This window comes from Engraulis encrasicolus, chromosome 10, assembly GCF_034702125.1.
Source record: "Engraulis encrasicolus isolate BLACKSEA-1 chromosome 10, IST_EnEncr_1.0, whole genome shotgun sequence".
NCBI lineage: Eukaryota > Metazoa > Chordata > Actinopteri > Clupeiformes > Engraulidae > Engraulis > Engraulis encrasicolus.
In genome coordinates, this window is record NC_085866.1 from 44,256,643 (window position 1) to 44,277,920 (window position 21,278).

Genomic DNA, 21,278 nt, shown 5'->3' on the forward strand with positions numbered 1-21,278 from the left:
AGAGAGAGGGAGAGAGAGAGAGAGAGAGAGAGAGAGAGATTGTGTTTGAGATTCTAAAGCAACCTTTATTTACAATAGTCATACAATCACTCCTTGGCAATACACAAGGGTAAAATGATGAAAAAGTCCACAGAGACGAGAGACAGAGACGGAATGAGAGAAAATCTTTGGTATCATCGCCTCTGGTGTGGTCTGGTGAGCTGTACTCTTTGTCTGACAGAACTTTCTCTTTTCTGATTAATGAGGCCAGTTCTATCACTGACTTCAGCATAACGAGCCCTATGTGGTAGGCCTATCTGTTGTCTAGGTGTGTATCTGGTATCTCTGTGTGTATCTGTCTGCAAGGCTGCCAGGTGTTACCTCTGGATCCACACAAGAAGGTATTTCACACAATTGTGAAGCCATCCCGAGCCTCATTATCATGAAACGTTGGACATTGTCCCTGCTCTCTGTGACTTGTGGTCACTGTATTCCAACCTGAAGTGGATAATTGTGTGCCTGTGAAAAGGTGCAAAACATACCAAGTTTGTTGGCACCCTAAACAATCTGATTTTCGTCTTGTTATTCTATTATGAGTCTGATTAGAAGATCTACGGTTTCAGAAAAAGACTCTGCTGTTGTATGGGTCATTCTACGATTCGGCTGCGCTTTTAAGTCCATGGATTTTATTTGCCAATTCCATTAACTATTAACTGCATCCAATGATGTTTGGACATTAGCACACATTTATCTTTCATATAATACAGAAAGTGAAGACATGGCATTATTTCCCTCAGCAAGAATGAATATTTAATACTGGTTTTGGGCGTTTTCATGCTGTCCTGTTTTCCAAATAAATCCCCTCCATAAATCAGTAATGGTTTGGTCTTAGGCCATACGAATAACATCACGTGATGTCATAACCCCTTTGGCAGGATGTGGAAAGACTTTTTGGTAAGTTTTGAGCTCCATCCTTCCATAATTTAATCCATTCTTTTTCATGTTCTCATAGCGGTCCTCAGTTAGCACAGCACCATAAAAATGGCTGAAATGTCAAGCCGTGTTACCGTCAATGGTGTTACGCATCAGCTATGACAGTTGAGGAGGAGTATGTTTTTGCCAATTTATCTCCATATTGACAGACAAACAAACAAAATAATTTGTGTTCTAGGGAGATGGGTTTGTCTGCTCTGTTTTTTCTCCTAAAAAAGTGCCGACTTGTTCCCCTGCACTGTTGACCGTAACACAGTTGAGTAACACGGTTGACTGTTTTGAAAGTGTTTTTATGCTATTGATCCCTTATGTGTTGGAAAAGTCCTATGAACAGACACAAGGGATTATCTCTGGAGAGGGAAGTCTTGTGTAAGGAGGGTGACTAAATTCAAATCAGACGTTACAGAGATTTATAATGAAAAATGTGTCAGTCTGTATCACAGTGAATCATAACATCCTACTTATGAAGCTCAACAATCACATTTTCTATATCAGTTGCACAGAGTAATGACAACATTATTGTTAAGGGACATAAGCACTTTCAAACGTATGTTGTTTCAACTCTGTAGTATTTTTATATATGTTTGAAATGACATAGTATTTGTCCATAACACTGTTGACAAAATAATCCAAATGTTTGCTTTCATTAGAGTATATTTATCAAATGATTTAAGATTAAGCTTGGCAATTTGTTTGTTTGGAAAGTTAAATATATACACTATGGAAACATCTAGGTCATTTATTTGGAAAAAAAAACCCTGATAATTGACATTACGCGTTTGCCAAAAGTGCACTGTAAACTTAGAACAAGGGTGTCAAACTCATTTTGGTCTGGGGGCCGCATACAACCCATGTGGACCTCAAGCGGGCCACATTAGTGACATCATCGCAAAAAAAAAAAAAAACGTAAAGCAGAGGATTAGTGTTCAGTACTATCACGTTTTAAGTGTGTTGAATATGTAGAAAGCAATGCAATGCTGATAATCCTATGCAAAATTTCGTTGACTTCATTCATTCATTGCCAACCGTCAATTCATTAAATATGGGACAGTTAATGTTGGCAGGGGGTCTGGGGGTTTTCCCTCAGAAAATGTTGTATTTCTTATATGTAATTTCCTGCATTTTCACGCATTCTAACATCCCGTTTCCAGTTTGAGCTTAATAGGAACCAATACAAATCCAATTATATTTATTATTTAATTACAACCAATACCAATACAATACGAATAAGAAGTATTAACATTTTATCTCTATACATGAGGTCTATAATACTGTATATGAGCTTTATCAAATGCCTGTTACAGTACAAATTCACTATTTATAATAGAAGTGTGATGTGCACTTTACTACATACAAACCCCAACTCCGGTGAAGTTGGGACGTTTGGTAAACAGTGAATAAAATCAAAATGCTATCATTTTCAAAACATTCAATCTATTCATTAGATGGAGAATAGTGAAAAGACAACATATTAAGTGTTAAAACCGAGAAAAAATATTGTTTTGGGGGACATATGTACTCATTTCTAATTTGATAAATCCAACACATCTCAAATAAGTTGGGACGGGGATCAGTGAAATTTAGTAAACATCCAAATAAGATAAAACAACAAAGAAGAACATTTCAAAATGAATAGTACTGACGGACAATATAGGTGTCCAGGTATAAGATCATCACAGAGAGGCTGAGTCACTCAGAATTAAAGATGCAAAGGGTATAATTACCATAGTTATTACATACATTTTTGAATTCCCTTTGATTTACCACGATTGAGTGTATATAAGACATATTTTTGTTACTAAAATCATTGTATAGGTTCATGACATCATGAAATATATATTGGCTGTAGTCTCACTCTAATTCCTGGAGTGCTAGAGCTATTGAAAATTGACCATATTAAGAATGCTTAATGCGTGCAAATGATACAGGGGTGTAACATTCTCCTAAGCACCTGAGCTCACTTGAAATAAACCCAGAAGACATGGGAAACTGTCCTTTGCTTACAGAAGTCAGCAGAAGTTGTAGAAGTCCATTCTTTTTGACAATAATAGAGCATTGCACATCCTGTGCTACAGTGAAAATGGACCATCCAACTTGTGTTAGTGCTAACTTCAAAAGTCAGCCTCCATGATGGCATGTGGGTGCAGTAGTGCATTGGTTAAGATGTTCTCACTCATCTGTAGAGTTAAATACAGTGCTGAATGGTATAAATGGGTTTTAAACAGCATGAAAAGCCACTCATGCATTATATTTTGAAGGGAGATCTTCGATTACTGCCACATAGTGAGGTCAAATTGCATTCTCTACTATGTTTTAACAGTTTGGCTCCATCATAAGGACCAGCAGGTGATAAAATGGTTGGCTTTTGGTCAAGACCTGTCACACTGTAAGCACTACAGAAAGGAAAACATTGCAAAACATGACAAGGAATACACCCACCATTTAAGCTGGTGAAATCATGTCCAAGATAGGAATTAACACTGTTTTTTATATAAAATCATCTCATCGGGGTATTTGAAGTCACGTGATCGCCTGGACCGAGATGGCAGCTTGAAGTTTCAGCTCCCGGCTCAACTTATTCATTTACTAGCTTTACCTGCGAAATATCATATTATAACTTTACTGCGAATTGTGTAAACTCTTTGAAAGTGACATGTCTCAAAAATCCAAGACCAAGGGTCAAGATGTGGACGCTATTGCGGAGGCTTTGTTGGCAAAATTGGAGCCTCGCCTCGCTCAGATTCAACATGTGGGGGAACACAACGAGCGAAAGCTAACTGCTATCCACCAGCAACTAGCAACGCTAACCGCTAACCTCAATGCCGTTAGATCTGAAGTCGACAATCTCAAAGCCACTGCGCAAAGTAATTCTGAGACCCTGGATGAACAAGCCCGATCTCTGCGAGACTTGGAGGAAAAAATGGCAGAAATGGAGGACAGAAGTCGGAGATGCAATATCCGAATCATTGGACTAGCAGAGGGACTGGAAGGTTCTAATGCAGTTCAATACCTGTCGCACTCCCTCACGACATGGTTCCCTAAGCTGGCAGACGATGGCATTGGCATCGAGATCATGAGAGCCCACCGAATATACAGAAACGCTACAGAGGAGTCAGACACCGCCCCAAGAACCCTGATCTTCAACGTACTTCGTTTTACATCGAGGCAGGCTATCCTACGGGCAGCGCGTGGAGTGGAGCTGAAGGTTGGGGAGCGAGTTTTACGATTCACCGCCGACTACAGTAACTACACCGTGAAGCGTCGCCAAGCCTTCCGCAATGCCATGGATTTGGCTCGCAACAAAGGGCTGGAGTTTTTCCTCCTCTACCCTGCGATACTGAAGATCAAAGAGGGCGGCCGTTTCAGGTCGTTTACATCTGCAAGACAGGCTGAGGACTTTGTGCGTAAACGTCGGGCTCTCTCCCCTCTCCTTTTGGAGGAGGAGGCGCCCGCCTCTGAAGAGGATGCTTCGGATGCGGCTGGTAACGTACAGGATGATGACTGATAGGCTATGTCGATCCGAGGACATGCTATGCTCATGTTTCTTATAAGGTTATTCATCTCATAACTTGAATGTTCATATTACCCTTTTGATGTTTAATATTCAAAACCGTTGCAACAGCCCATTATTTGCCCATTTCCTCCTTGCCGTAAAATGATGCTGAGTAGGCTACACTCTGGGCTGTGTTGACCCGTAACAATGTTACGCTCTAGCATGTCCTTACTCTGAATACTCTTAGAGCATTGTAACCAGGTATTTAGCTGGAATATTTTACCTTCATATTGTTGGGCCGGTTCCTTTCTCGCTGCCCGTTTCCATTGCTGGTCACAGACCTACTTTCAGTGTTTGCCGTTTGGCTTTATATGTTTTCCCCCTACGTGTACTACTCCCCCGTGTGTCACCGTCTCGTCTGTTTTTGTATGTTCGCGCTCTACATGTTCCGTGTAACGTCAAATCACAATGCCCTCAACTGTTCTGATGATGTAAAAGGCGGCGTTGACACATCTATTTGTGCGCACTCTCCGCTAATACGTCTCTTTTTTGATAATGGGTGAACTGACAACGTTAGTCTGGAATTGTGGTGGTTTAAATGCCCCTCATAAAAGAACTAGCACTCTAGGACTACTGAAAAGGAAAAATGTTGACATTGCTTTCCTACAGGAGACACATTTACTTCAGGCTGACAACAGCCGCCTGGCTAATAGATTTTACCACACAATTGCATCATCTTCTGCCAATACAAAAACAAAAGGTGTGGCTATTGTTGTCAAACGAAATCTCTCACTTAAAATATTGTCGACATGGTCGGATAATTCAGGCAGAATTGTGATTTCTACTGTGGAATTTTCTAATAGGAAAATTGCTCTGATATCAGCTTATGCCCCCAATAATTATGACAAAATATTTTACAATACACTCACACATCAAATGTTAGAACTGGAAGATTGCTACTTCATGGTAGGTGCGGATTTTAATGCTGTGTGGGACCCCTTGGTAGACAGGTCGGGTGCGAGGGCAACAGGGGACCAGGCGCAGGCCACAAATGCTTTGAGGTTTTGGGCCAATAATTTAGGGCTTATAGACATCTGGCGTGTAATAAACCCCACTCACAAGGACTTTTCTTTTTATTCTGGCAGGCATAAATCTTTTTCTAGAATTGATTTCCTCTTCGTGTCTCCCCATCTTTTCAACACTATAGAAAAATCAGAGCTACTTTGTATTGCACTTTCTGATCATAAAGGCGTTCTATCTTCTACTACCCTTGGGAATCTGTCCCAACGTGCTGTTAGATGGCGTTTCAACACTTCATTATTGAAAGATGAAACTTATATTTCTCAGTTTATTACTGAATTTGATATGTTTACAAGCTTCAATGTTGGGTCAGTAGGGGACCCCAGGATTTTGTGGGATGCATTAAAAGGCTTCATTAGGAGCAATGCTATTCTATACTGCTCTAGCAAACATAAAGCCAAGTCCCTTCATCTTAAAAATCTTGAGACTGAGCTCTCCAGGTTGGACTCCCTACTACAAACAAATTTCACAGATCAAACAGACCTAAAACGGTCTTTAGTCAAAAAGGAAATTAATAACATTCTAAAACAGAAGTCAGAATTTCTAATTCACAGGACAAGGCAACGCTATTATTTTCAAGGCGCTAGACCTAGTCATCTACTTGCCATGAGAATTAGGGCCAATGATCACTTTGCAGATATACCTATGATTAAATCTGAGGATGGCGTCATCAAGACTGACCCTGTCGAAGTCAATGCTACCTTTCAGAGTTTTTATACGAACTTATATGAATCTGACGTCACTCTAGACAAAGCCCAGTGTGTTTCATGGTTAGAAAACCTTAATTTGCCGCGGCTCACAGCAGAAGATTCGGCCGTCTTAGACAAACCAATCACGCTAGATGACCTGAAGGAGGCAGTACAGAGTATGCAGAAAGGAAAATCCCCGGGTTTGGACGGGATCCCCCCTGAGTTCTATGTAACGTTTTGGGAACAACTGGGGCCTTACCTACTTGACATGATTCTGTTCTCTCTTGATAAAGGGGAACTCTCAAGGGATGTTAACACTGCCTTGATCTCATTGCTCCTGAAAAAAGATAAAGATCCTTCTGACTGCTCTAGTTATAGGCCGTTAAGCCTCTTGAACTCTGACCTTAAAATTTTTGCCAAGCTTTTAGCCCAACGCCTAGAGCCTTTCATGCCCAATTTAGTCGATCATGACCAAACTGGATTCATAAAAACAAGAATGGCTGCAGACAATGTTAGACGTCTTCTGCACATTATTGATGCGGCAGAGTCCTGCAATACACCAATGTCACTCCTATCTCTGGATGCCATGAAGGCGTTCGACAGATTGGAATGGCCCTTTCTATGGTCTGTGCTGGAGGTGATGGGCTTTGGCCAATCTTTCATTGGGATGATTAAAGTTATGTACTCTAATCCATCGGCACGCGTCTTAACCGGGCGTACATTTTCTTCTCTGTTTCCTGTCTCTAGATCCTCACGACAGGGTTGTCCCCTGAGCCCTGCACTGTTTGTTCTCTCGTTAGAACCCCTTGCCCAAGCTGTTCGTCTGTCCCAGTTGGTATCTCCTATAACACTACACGACACACGTCATCATCTCTCTTTATTTGCAGATGATATCATGGTCTATCTAGAAAATCCATCTCAATCCATCCCCCATCTTCTGTCTATTTGTGAGAATTATGGCAAAATGTCAGGTTTTAAAATCAATTGGTCTAAATCTGCACTCCTTCACTTGAATGAGGCCGCCTGCAACTCCAACATTTCTTCTTGCATTCCGATTGTCAAGCAATTTAAATACCTTGGTGTGGAGATTTTCCCCTGCCTAAATAAAATTGTTAAACACAATTTCTTAGTAGCCCAAAATAACGTTTTGAAGGATATGGAAAAATGGGTGCTTCTCCCGATGTCTATCCAAGCCCGTGCCTCAATTGTAAAAATGAACATCCTGCCCAGGATCAATTTTGTCAGCTCCATGCTTCCTCTATCGCCTCCTACTGACTACTGGACTAAATTACATTCAGCCGTTTCTAAATTCATCTGGAAAGGCAAGCGGCCGAGACTTAAACTGGCCACCCTTCAGAGGAAAAAGGACAATGGTGGTTTGGCTGTTCCTGATTTTAAACTGTATTTTTGGTCTTTTGTTTTAAGACCTTTCCTTACTTGGCTTAATCCCGACATGCCTGCTTCTTGGCTTACTTTAGAACGCGCCAAGACGAAACCATGGCCATTACAGGATGTTCTCTTTTCTAGTATTTCTAATAAGCAATGCCAACTAAGATTTGGGCCCATCATCTCTAACCTCATCAGGACCTGGCGGGTAGTAGAAAAGTTTTGTCGCATAAACTGTAACTGGCACTCACATTCCCCTGTATTCCACAATAAGTCGTTACTGATAGGTGGGAGTCCTGTAACAGCACCGCATTGGGAACAACGAGGGGTTCATTATTTAAAAGATATATTCAGTGACTCTGGCTTGTTACCATTCTCTGACTTACAAAATACATTCAATTTGCCACGTTCTACCTTTTTTTTCTATTTACAATTAAGATCTGCGCTCAAAGCACATGGTGTCCCCTGGCAAAGTTCCTTGCCTACTCATCCTATCCGTAAACTGTTTACTAGTCAGTCATCAACAAAAGGTATGGTATCTAGGCTTTACCACTTCTTGGCCATACCCAAACATATTGGCCTCCCTATAGAAAGGGTCTGGTTGCGGGACTGTCCTGATCTAAGCGAAGAATTTGATTGGGACAACGTTTGGTCCAGCATCTCAGAGGTCTCGCGTAACCCTGATCACCAAAACATTCATTATAACTTCATCCATAGAACCTATCTGACCCCTGTAAGGATGCACCACATGAAAATAGTCAATAGCCCGTTATGCACGTTTTGCCCAACTCAATCTCACGGCACCTTTCTCCACATGTTATGGGACTGTGGCCCTGTCTCTCAGTTTTGGAGTGATGTTGCATCTTGTCTGTCTCGTTTGTTCAATGTCAATGTGCCTGTTCACATGGGTGTTTTGATTTTGAATGACTTGTCGCCTCTCTGTGTTGCTGGAGTAACTCAGAGGGGAATCTATGCTGGACTAACCGCTGCCAAGAAGATGGTAGCTACACGGTGGAAGCCACCCCATGACCTCTCAATGCGCCATTGGAGCCTCACGTTTTTGGACGTTATATTCATGGAACTATCCACAGCTAGAGTCAATGGAGCTTCAGAAAAGACTTTGGACTTCTGGCGTAACCTAGCAGTCTCTATCAAGGACTTGATGGGGCACTAGAGCCTTTTTTTGTTTTATTTTTTTGTTTTGTTTAATCTTAGTTTTTGTCTTGTGTTTTATCTTTATGTTTGTCTGTTTCCTGTCTTTGCAGTTGTTATGTGTCTGTGTCGTGTTTGTCGAGTCTTGTCTCCCCTGCCCCTCCCTCTTTTTCCTATTTTACGTGATTTGTAACTCTGTTATAACAAAAATCATAATAAAAATTTGATCAAAAAAAATAAAATAAAATCATCTCATCGGTTAATGTGTTAAGTGTTGTCTTTTGTTTTGTTTTTAGTCTTCCTCGACATTTGCTGCCATTTATTGTCCCCGTCCCAACTCTTTTGAGACGTGTTGGATTTATCAAATTAGAAATGAGTATATATGTCCCCCAAAACAATATTTTTTCTCGGTTTTAACACTTAATATGTTGTCTTTTCACTATTCTCCATCTAATGAATAGATTGATTGTTTTGAAAATGATAGCATTTTGATTTTATTCACTGTTTACCAAACGTCCCAACTTCACCGGAGTTGGGGTTTGTATATACAGTGTAACAGAGGGACCATTGGGTTAATGTCATGCAGGTCTCGATTTTGCCCCGAGGGCCGTAATTGCGCATTTCGGTTATTTCGTTAAAAAAAAAAAAAAAAACTTTTTTTTTTTTTTTTTTTACATCCGGGCCGGATGGAACCCTCTGGCGGGCCGGATGCGGCTCGCGGGCCGTATGTTTGACACCCCTGACTTAGAATGACCCGTATACAAAAAGTAGTCTGATTGTCAGGTGTGTATTAGTGACTGTATATGCCACAATCTTCGTTAGTCTCATTGATGTACGTATATCGGAAAGCGGTTTGTTTTCAAAGGGGGTTGCAGGTGTTGCAATGTAGGTGTGCTGACATTTTAATTTACTCTAATCATGGAATAAAAAAATATGTATTGTATCAATGTTAAACATAATTTAACTTTCAAAATGTAAGAATTATGGGCAGTGTAGTGTGTAAAGCATTACCCGAACACACCAGATCTAGCGATCTAGCTACAAAGATGCAGGACCGGCCCAAGCCTTTATGGGGCCCTAAGCAAAATGTCATCCGGGGCCCCCTATACCACCACCTACTCAGCATTAGATGCTTCACAAGCTTCATTTACTTGCATGAGTGAGGGGATGAACTAAGGACATAGGTAGGCTGTCTGTAGATCATGTACCCATCATGTACTGTACTTCTTGGAGAAAAAAATTCAAATGAAAAGCCATTTTTCATGAAAGGAAATCTTAGTTTTGCTTCAAAACTTTAACTCTTCGTTATATTCTACATTTATTGTAGAGTTTGTGCAATTTAAAAGTGGTACTTGCAAAATGACGTTGTACCCATTTGTACCCGTTGTACCATTGAGGTGTCCCCTGATATATAATGGCTCCTGTTTCCATTATGTCAGTAATATATGACTAGGGAAAATGGTGGAGAGTTTATTTCTAGAACTTTGCTGCTCACAGGGGGCCATCGCATAGTTCGCTTATGCCTTGGGCCGGCCCTGCAAAGATGGAAGCGATGGAAGTGACAGAGTATGCCTGTTAAAAGCAGAATGCAAGCATTACGACATTCATAGCTAATTAGCATAATATTCATTGAAGTTCAACTACAAACTGTCGCTCGAATCGCCTCTTTTCGCCCAAATCACTTATTAGTGCAGCAAATACCTCAAACAATCTTTCACTTGGTGATACAAGCATCAAATTTGGTTCAGAGGTGCTTCAGACCCTACTCTTTTAGAAAAGGTCGCTATCCAGGTGAAAAAACAAAATGGCGGCCATTTTCCAAGATGGCCGCCATGCAGATATGAATTAGCAACTGAAACAACTGTTCAAATGGTGATACAAGCACTGGAATTGTCATAGATACTCCTTAGACACACTTCTTTTGAAAAGGCATGCAGGCCACTTGAAATCCAAGATGGCCGTCCATTTTCCTAGATGGCCACAATACATATTATTGGAATCGGTTATGGGACAAAAAGGGCACTACTGTTACGGAGCTGACAAAAGCTAATAAAATAAGCTTTAATAAACCTTTTTTAATTATTTATTTTCTTCAAATGCTACTATTACTATGTCAGAACGCTATAAAGGACTTTTAGAAAAAGCACAACAAAATACCTACTCTTAATGTATGTTCTCTACAAGTCTTCTGTTGTCCAGTCTTGCACTTTAAATGTCTGTATGAGCAATGTCTACGTCCATACTGTCTATGTCCATGTATGAGTACTGTCTATGTCTATACTGTCTATGTCCTTACCTAGATTAGTCTATGTCTGCATGGGAGAGCAAGAAACACAATTTCAAATTCTTTGTATGACCAGTGCATGTAAAGAAATTGACAATAAACTTGACTTGAACTTGAACTTGAACTTGAAAAGCGTGAAACTTTGCACGATGCTTCCTTAGGACCCCCTCAATGATTTAAGCCCAGGAGCCCAAGTGAAATGCTCAATTTTCATATCAATCAAGTGAATAATACATGTACATATCATGTGTCAGCTTGGATTATCTACCTCTATAAGGTCATTACAAAATAAAATATATATTGATTTGTGGTCAGATATGTATATCTCAAGTCCTAAGTGTACTGTGGAGTGATAGGGGCCTTTATGCTTGGGAAATTATGAATAATCAACGTGCAATACACCATACATACAGTAGGCTATATTGACAAATACTTTATGTACTGCATGTATTGTCAAAATGGTTTTCTGGTCTACTTTGCTTAAACTTAGATGACATGTTGGCTACCTAACCACTTAATTTATTGATTGCTTGTTATTTTTTATTTGTGCGAGTGGTCCTTTGTTTAACCCTATCCAGACCGGGGTGGGGGCTAAAAGTGCCCGCACAAACTTTGATGTCGTATAACTCCTGAATGACTAAAGCTATGACTACGAAACTTTGTGACTTTTCCTAAAATGAAGTTGGCTACAGTGTGATACCAAAAGATTAGGTTTATAATTTTTGTTGTTGCCATGGCAACGGTTTTCTGACAGGTACGCCTGACCAAAAATCACTGATCTAAGTCTCATAATCATCACTTTTCATATTTTTTTACATTTTCATTAGCATCAGACACCCTTGTGAACATTTGAAGTGGTCTGAAGCAAATAATAACCAAAATTGATGTGCATTTCCCAAGTTAGATGGAAAATACATGAAGGTGACATTTTGGGCACCAAACTGATGTAATTCATATATCTTTGGCTGAAGATCATCCCCTCCAAGTTTGGTGGTCATACGGCATTCGGTTCCTAAGTTATGAGGGGGGGGGGTCAAAAGAGCCCCCCCCCCCCCCCCTCCCCCCCGGTCCCAGGAATGCCAAAAAAGCTCGGTCTGGATAGGGTTAAAACATATCTGCCTGCCTTCCCTCTCTCACACACTCAAGTCTTTCAAAAACTTTAAACAACAGCATGTGGAAATGCCATTGGCTTTGGGGGGATACAGCTGTCAAAGTAGCTTACAAGTCATCAAGACTATACTGTACTGTACTGTGGCGTAGTGTACTCTGCTATACTGTACTGTACTGTATTGTACTGTACGGTACTGTACTATACTGTACTGTAATGTGATATACCACACTGTACTGTACTGCACCGTACTATATGCTACTGTACTTTTACTTTACTATACTGCACCGTACTGTTGTATGCTACTGTACTGCAGCGTACTGTATGCTACTGTACTGTGCTGTACTGTACTGTACTATACTCTACTGTACTGTAATGTACTTTACTATACTGCTCCGTACTGTATGCTACTGTACTGTACTGCAATGTACTGTACTACACTCTACTGTACTGTATGCTACTGTACTTTACTGTACTGCACCATACTGTATGTTACTGTACTGTGCTTTCCTGTACCGTACTATATGCTACTTAACTTAACTGTACTGCACCGTACTGTATGCTACTGTACTGTACCGTACTGTATGCCACTGTACTGTGCTGTAGTGTACTATACTCTACTGTATTATACTCTACTGTACTGTACTTTACTATACGGCACCATACTGTATCCTCCCCAACAGACTGGTGACCAAGTTATTGGACCTGGGGCTGTCACACTCCATCTGTCGGTGGATCCTGGACTTTCTGACAGGGGGTAAGAGTTGGCTCCCACCTGTCCTCAGCCATTAACACCAGCACAGGCTCCCCCCAAAGTTGTGTGCTAAGCCCACTCCTGTACACCCTATACACTTACGACTGCACCCCCTCTCACTCCAGCAATAGTATCATCAAGTTTGCTGATGACACCACCATCGTAGGTCTCATCTCCAAGGGAGACGAAACTGCATACCGGGAAGAGGTGCAGCGTCTATCGGTCTGGTGCAAGGAAAACAACCTGTTCCTAAACATCGCAAAAACAAAGGAGTTGATAGTGGACTACAGGAGGACAAAGGCTAACATTCAACCGCTGGTCATCGATGGGGCCTGTGTGGAGAGGGTCTCTGATTTCCGCTTCCTGGGCGTGCATCTGAGGGACGACCTTACTTGGAACACCAACACCACTGCCACCATCAAGAAGGCACAACAGAGACTGTACTTCCTTAGGGTCTTACGGGCTAACCATCTACCCCAAAGTCTACTGGTGGCCTTCTACCGGAGCTCCATAGAGAGCATCCTAACATACTGTTTATGTGTGTGGTATTCCAGCTGCACAGCAGCGGACAGAAGAGCTCTTCAGAGAGTGGTCAGCACAGCTCAGAAGATCACCAGCTGTCCCCTGCCCTCTTTAGAGGAGTTGTTCTCCTGTCGCTGTCTAAAGAAAGCCAAGCAAATCATCAGAGACCCCTACCATACTGGACATAAACTGTTTGAGCTGCTGCCATCAGGCAGGCGTTACAGGGCTCTGGGTACAAAAACAAACAGGCTAAAAGACAGTTTTTATCCAAAAGCAATCTACACACTTAATTTTGCACAGCTGACTTTTAAAATCTTAATTATTTTTATACAGTATATATATAGGTTCTTTGTTGATTTTTAAGCACCGTGAGCATCTGCACTTTACCAATTTCGTTGTACCTGTACAATGACAATAAAGTTTCATTCATTCATTCATTCATTACTGTACTTTACTGTACTGTACTGTACTGTACTGTACTGTACTGTACTGTACTGCAGTGTTTCTCAACCAGGGTGCCGAGGAGTTGTTCTCCTGTCGCTGTCTAAAGAAAGCCAAGCAAATCATCAGAGACCCCTACCATACTGGACATAAACTGTTTGAGCTGCTGCCATCAGGCAGGCGTTACAGGGCTCTGGGTACAAAAACAAACAGGCTAAAAGACAGTTTTTATCCAAAAGCAATCTACACACTTAATTTTGCACAGCTGACTTTTTAAAATCTTAATTATTTTTATACAATATATATATAGGTTCTTTGTTGATTTTTAAGCACCGTGAGCATCTGCACTTTACCAATTTCGTTGTACCTGTACAATGACAATAAAGTTTCATTCATTCATTCATTCATTACTGTACTTTACTGTACTGTACTGTACTGTACTGTACTGTACTGTACTGTACTGCAGTGTTTCTCAACCAGGGTGCCGGGGCACCCTGGAGTGCCGCAGGCCCACCTCAGGGGTGCCGCGGAAACGTGGCTGATAAATTGTAATATCATATATATTTTTCTAAATTAATAAATTAATGCTTATTATTAGTCAGTTGAATCTTTTGTCTGCAATTTACGCACAATGAAGTAAATTTAGGTCGCCTTAGCAAACTGCAGCTTCAAACGTAGGTTGTGTGACGTCTCCAAATGTGTTACTTTTCTAAGCTTGTGTGGTATCGAATGCAATGCCACGTTGGTTTGGGGTGCCTTGAAAATTTGAATGAATTTAAAGGGTGCCTTGCCTAAAAAAGGTTGAGAAACACTGCTGTACTGTATGCTACTGTACTATTGTACAACTACATAGAACTGAAACATGTAGAGCATTCTGAGGTCATGTACAATATGATGCAAAAAGATGTAGTGGGAATGAGTTATGTTACTGTTACCACTCAAAATCTTGAAGGTTAAAAAAGTTATATGGCATTTTGTGTATATATAAATATAAAAAAGTGAAAGTGAAAGCCCATTGGGAAACTCCAACTCCCATTGTCATTGTCATTGTGACACAGCACTCCACAGCACACAAGTGAACACTGCACACTGCACACAACGAAATTGCATTTATGCCTCACCCGTGCAAGGGGGCAGCCCTCAGTGGCGCCCCATGGGGAGCAGTGCGGTGGGACGGTACCATGCTCAGGGTACCTCAGTCATGGAGGAGGATGGGGGAGAGAACTGGTTGATTACTCCCCCCACCAACCTGGCGGGTCGGGAGTCGAACTGGCAACCTCTGGGATGCAAGTCTGACGCCCTAACCGCTCACCCATGACTGCCCTGAAATATAAAGTATATACTATATGAGAATTGTTTTTTTAACATAGATATTTCTCTTAAAGGTGGCAAAGACCTACGGTAGGTAACATGTTGTCCATCAGCTGTCATTTTGAAGTAGCAATTGAAATACTCAATGATTACTGAGTTTATTGTAATGCAACTTGTGACACAAGTACTAGGTGAGGACTTGTTTGCAAATTCAGGAGGAAAAAAAACAATTCTCACACCTCTGCCTACTTACTCAACACCTACTTAGAAATCATTCCCATTTGATTTGAACTGAAGATATAGCCTACATGTACTGTATAGGCTATTGAGTGATCTGTAATGCCATTCTTAAAGACTGAAATGCAGTCACTACAGACATAATGCTACTTGTGAAAATTTAGAATTAGGTGATCTTATGGGTTCTTCATACACACGGAGAGGTATTGTAATTTACCCTCTCTCATACACATAAAAAAACTCTGTTATGGAAATTAGAGGATGGAGAACCTGCTACCTTGAACATCATCTTGCAATGACACTTCCCAATTCAGATGCAGCTGAGCGAGCATTAGCAGCAGTCTATTCTCACCATAGTTTTAGTGTGGGAAATGCTCTTTTTAATTCAGACCAAGAATCTTCTCAACATTTTCACAATGTTACATTTGCTGTCAAACATGTAAGCACAGACTCACCCATACTTTCACACTATGAAATTTTTTGTAGTTGCAGCAATCTGGTCAAGCAGGCTACCCCTGCCCTTGCTTCATCTCTGCTGAGTTCGGGACTATATTAACATCGTCAGCTAAGTAAAATGCCATGTAATAACAAGGTAATGCATGACATATTGTATATGACATGGTAGAATGTTTTTCTTTTTCTGAGGGCTCCGAGGCTAGAATTACAGCATATACCCTAAATAAACACCATGCAAAGTTTGGTGCTTTTGTCACTTCCGTAACGGTATCTGTATTATATCTGTATTGCGGCCATCTTGAAAAATGGCCGCCATCTTGTTTTTCCACCTGGATAGCGACCTTTTCTGGGAAAGTAGCTCCTGAAGCACCTGTGAACCAGATTTGGTGCTTGTATCACCAAGTGAAAGATTCTTATGGAATATTGACTTAACATCCTTCACTATATGTCTCTTCTGTCGCCAGCAACTCAATACAAAGTCAATTGTATTGGCGTCACTTGAGTCGCTTTTGGTGTATTTGTGCCATTAGGCTTGAAGAGCCTATGAGAACTCATGATGATGATGATGATGATGATGATGATGATTTGGCTCTAGAGGCCCACAATGTGGAAGCGTAGGCAGTGCAGATGTGGTCATAAATGTGTGCGAATGTTTGCGGAGCATCATGGAGACAGACAGGAATGTGGTCCACACACACACACACACACACACACACACACCCACACGCGCGCACACACACACACACACACACACACACACACACACACACACACACACACACACACACACACACACACACACACACACACACACACACACACACACACACACACACACACACACACACACACACACAGAGCAGCATGTATGTGTGAGCTGAGCTGAGCTGAGCGAGGGCAGAGGGAGGAAGCAGGACGGAAGTATGACTGGCCAGTAACAACACCTCCGCAGTGCAGTGGCTAGTGACTGAGCTCGGCAGCATTCTGTGAATGTGACTCCCCGCTTCCCTCCTCCTCTGAGCTGCTTTGTTTCTCAATGAATTGTTTCCAGATTGAAAAGAGCCGAGCGCGTTCTGTCCTTCACCCCTGTCTTGGCCCCGTCTTCCTCCTCCTTCCTCCAGTCGACGCAACGGGGCTTCCCTCCTCACACACATAAAATCAGCTTATTCACTCCCTCATGGCACGACCGACAAAGGCAAACACACGCGCGCGCACACACACACACGCACGCACGCACACACACACACACAGACCACTTTTGTTTTTTTGTCGTTTTCCTGTTATGGTGCTGTGACTCAGATGAGCCATGCCAACACAGTGGTCTGTGTTAGGTAATAGATTGGTTGTTTAAAGAGATGTGTTAGTCATCTCATTGAATTCCTCGGGAATAGGGGGGGGGGGGGGGGGTCATTTTAAAAAATCACATCATATAAACGGAATACATTTTATTGTCATGTGGTGGCAGCTGTAACACTGAATATTCTGACTAGGCCTCTGGTGCTCTCAAGTTAAGTCAAGTCAGCTTTTATTGTCAGTTTCTTCATATGCACAGGGAAATTGAAATACATTCAAATTCTCTCTGCATGTATGCACAAAGTAGAACTGCATTATTGATCCCAAAGGTGTGTTTGTGTTCATACCTGTCTTTTGTATGCATGTGTGGGTTTGGGGGGATTCTGTCTCTCTGTGTCTATGCGTATCTGTGTTTGGCTATATGCATATGTGTGTCTATCTGCCTGTGTGTACTATAGTATGTTTGGCTATATGCATATGTGTGTCTATCTGCCTGTGTGTATGTGTCTCTATAAAGCTTATATGAGCAGGCCTCACAGTGCAAGCTGACACAGAAAGGCACCAGCATGCCCCCAACAGTAGCCAGGCCACCATGCGGGGTGGGAGACCCCCTGCTCCCTGCTCCCCAGTCCCCTGTCCCCACCACCAGCCACCCCTATCCCAGCGACCATGATGTTTATCCAGCCTCCACCGAGGTGCTAACTTCACACCTCCGTGGCTCCTAATGGGCCGTGTGTGTGCGAGGAGCCCAACATCAGGTGTCCGAGAAACGGCCGCTGGTGCCGAAGTTCTCACAGCGCCGGACAACAAAGGGCCAAGTCCTCGCACATGGCCTGCCGTGGAGGCCTTTGAAGGCTGGATGATCAATGAGAATAAAATCTCACACACATACACAAACACACAGACAGACAGACAGACAGACAGACAGACAGACAGACAGACAGACAGACAGACAGACAGACAGACACACACACACACACACACACACACACACACACAGGGGGTATCACCAAGCCTTATGGACCTGCAATGGACCATCATATTAATATCCAAAAACAAACAAACAAATGAAATCTGGCTCTGTGTGCGGCCTCCTGATATGTGGAGACCTGGTGACTGGGTGTCTGTCTTACGTAACCCTCCTACTTCAACACCCCCGCACACATGCACACACACACACACACACCCCTCTTTGACACGGGCGCCCCAACTTTCATTAGAAAGTGGCGTCACTGCTGGAGTGTGGAAATGCGCCTCAGTTACCAGTGAAATTCAACTGTGTGTCAAAATGGATTCTGCCAAGTCTTGTCCATGCCCTTTGGTTGAACGCAGTGGCTGACGGCAAGATTGATGGTTATTACAGCACCCCTATCGTTTCTGTGGAATATGGGAAAGCATGTCAAGTCTAGCAGAGTCTCCATTGGCGCAATATAAAAGACTAGACCAGCAACCAGGAAGTGTATGAATCAATAAATTGGTGTCAGCGTGGAAATATTTACTCACATAAACATTTTCACGTACAGTAGAAGATAATATAGCCTAATGCATTTTAATAAATGAAATAAATACATAAAACATTACCACTGAGATAGGCCTACATACATGTATATATCTCAGTGAACATTACATAATTTATCCCTTATGACTTGTTTAATATAACATTCATTCATTCATTCATTCCAATATCATACAATAGCATTTAACTACTGTCTAATAAGCATTTAGTTGGTATTTGTTACAGTATTTCTCAATTGGTTTCGTACATTTCTCGAATCTCTCTCGCAATTTGCAAAACATAATATTCATTCTCAAAACAGCTTTAACAAATGGCAAACATGGTGGATAACCTGCAAAACCAAGTCTCTTGCTCAAAACCCTTATTTGTCTTTCAAAACCAAGTTTTTTGTGTCAATAAACGTATCAGCGCCAGCAGAATGGTTAGTCATTGTGTCATAGTGTATGGACAAGCTAGTCAAATCAATTTCTCATGCTGAATAGTACACTCTTGAGGGTCTTTTCTGAAGCGAAATGCTGTTTAGATTGGATGGGAAATGTTGTAAATTCAGTTTTATATTACATTGATCAGATAAGATTGAGATAGTTTCATGCATTCAGTGACAAAGCTTTTTGAGCGATATGACAAAAGCAATTGATAATGTACGAAATCACTGAGAATTGTACACAGCCATGGCATGGTGGACCAGACCATTTGCTATATGCCGAAAACAATGAGAAACTGATTTGGCCATGTGCAGAGGTAACACCAGGAAGTCACAATTGAACAAAGACTTTTGAGAATCATTATTCTGTTGTGAGAAATGTACAAAACCAATTGAGAAAAACTGTAACATAGGCTACATTTTCACATATAGGAGAAGACGGTGATACATTTTAATAAATTACATAAAGTCGAAAAACAATGCAGGATGAAACCATCTCATCAGCAAGGGCATGAAACAAGTGTCAGATTCAGCAATCGTTTTGATGGGAACTGACTTTGCTCTCCATTGGTAAACAACACTTTATCACTAATTCTCATGAGCGAGTCATTTTCAAACAAGCTGGTACACAAGTCTGGATGATGGTTGGTGGCTGTTTGCCAGACAGTTTGTCTGAATGTTATTTGCAACCTAGTAGGCTACCTCTGCTCACTGTCTGTCTGGCTGTCTGTACATCGCCCTCTCAACATCTGTAAATAAATGATAAAGTATTTACATCTGAGAAATAATGGTTACCAAAAGAAGAAAAAATATATATGCTTAGGAACATCATACATAGTTGTATAAAGTAGAAGAATTCACACATGTAATTGTATGATATTGCACAGTTGAAACCATGTAATATCATACCAGAAGCGCTGTAAAACTAGTGCTTAACCCTAAACATAATTCAAATTATTTTGGGCCACTTGCTTTGTTTAGCACTTGTTATTTCAAGCCAAATTGTTTTTAAAATGTTGATTTGATTGTTTCAAACAGTTGCTGATTGAAGCTGCCTGGTGGGTGTGTCCCAGAGTACAGTATGTAGGCCTAGGTGTGGGGGGTTCCCTGATAAGAGAGGGGGGAAAGGGATGATTCTAGCCATGAGGAGCCTGAGTAGGATCTGGCAGGAGCAGAGGCCATGGTGCAGAGCGAGAGCGAGAGGGAGAGGGAGATGAGATGAGGGCGGCTGGCTCCAGCACGGAGCTGGCTGAAGGCAGCATTGCATAGTTGTGCCTGCGTCTGCCTGTCCAGGCTGTAAACTCATTATCCCCTTCTCTCTCTCTCCCTCTCTCTCTATCCTCCCACACACACACTCCCTCTCTCCTCGTCCTACACGCGCACGCACACACACACACTCTAGGAACACACACAGAAACGCGCTTCCCCGCCAAACTCAACTCTTCATCCAGGAAACACTAAAACACATTCTCCTACACCGATACCTTGGCTCAGACTGGGGAATGAGGAAATTATGAGAAAAAGACAGTATCAGGATAAATTTATGTGGAATTAAAATCAGGTGAAAAAAATCTAAAATCAAGTTGAATGTGGAAAAGGGATGTATCATCTTCCTACAGAGGAAGCGCTTCGTCAACTATGTGCACTGATGATGGCTTGAGAGACGAAACACGTTTGCTTGTGGACATGGTAATTTATAAATAAATAATGAGACATAGCTTGTGAATGCGGATTTTTCTTCTTTAAGTTGATGCCTTTTATCGCGCACCCAAAGTCATTCATTTTTTCCAAGAAGTTGAGCGCGTCCTCTGACAAACTAAAATCTAAGTGTACAAATGACAAAGAAGGCTATGCAAAGTGCAATGCAAATTGTTATAAGGGCTCTGTTTTTGGATCAAAAGTAGAATGACAGAATTTACTCTTCTCTGCCTCTTTTTTGGCCTAAAATCTCCGACCACCAAATGGTCAAACAGTACTTTGTAAAACAGCATAAAGAGTGCTAACTAAACATAACGAAAATAAGGTTGCCAACTGTTGTATAATACAACAGTTGTATCATAACTTTGCAAAACTTAAAGCAACCGACTTTCGTGTAGGCTATCTGTGCCATTAAAACACACAACCTGCAGGCGTGCATATGTGTGTTTAAGTGTGGAATTG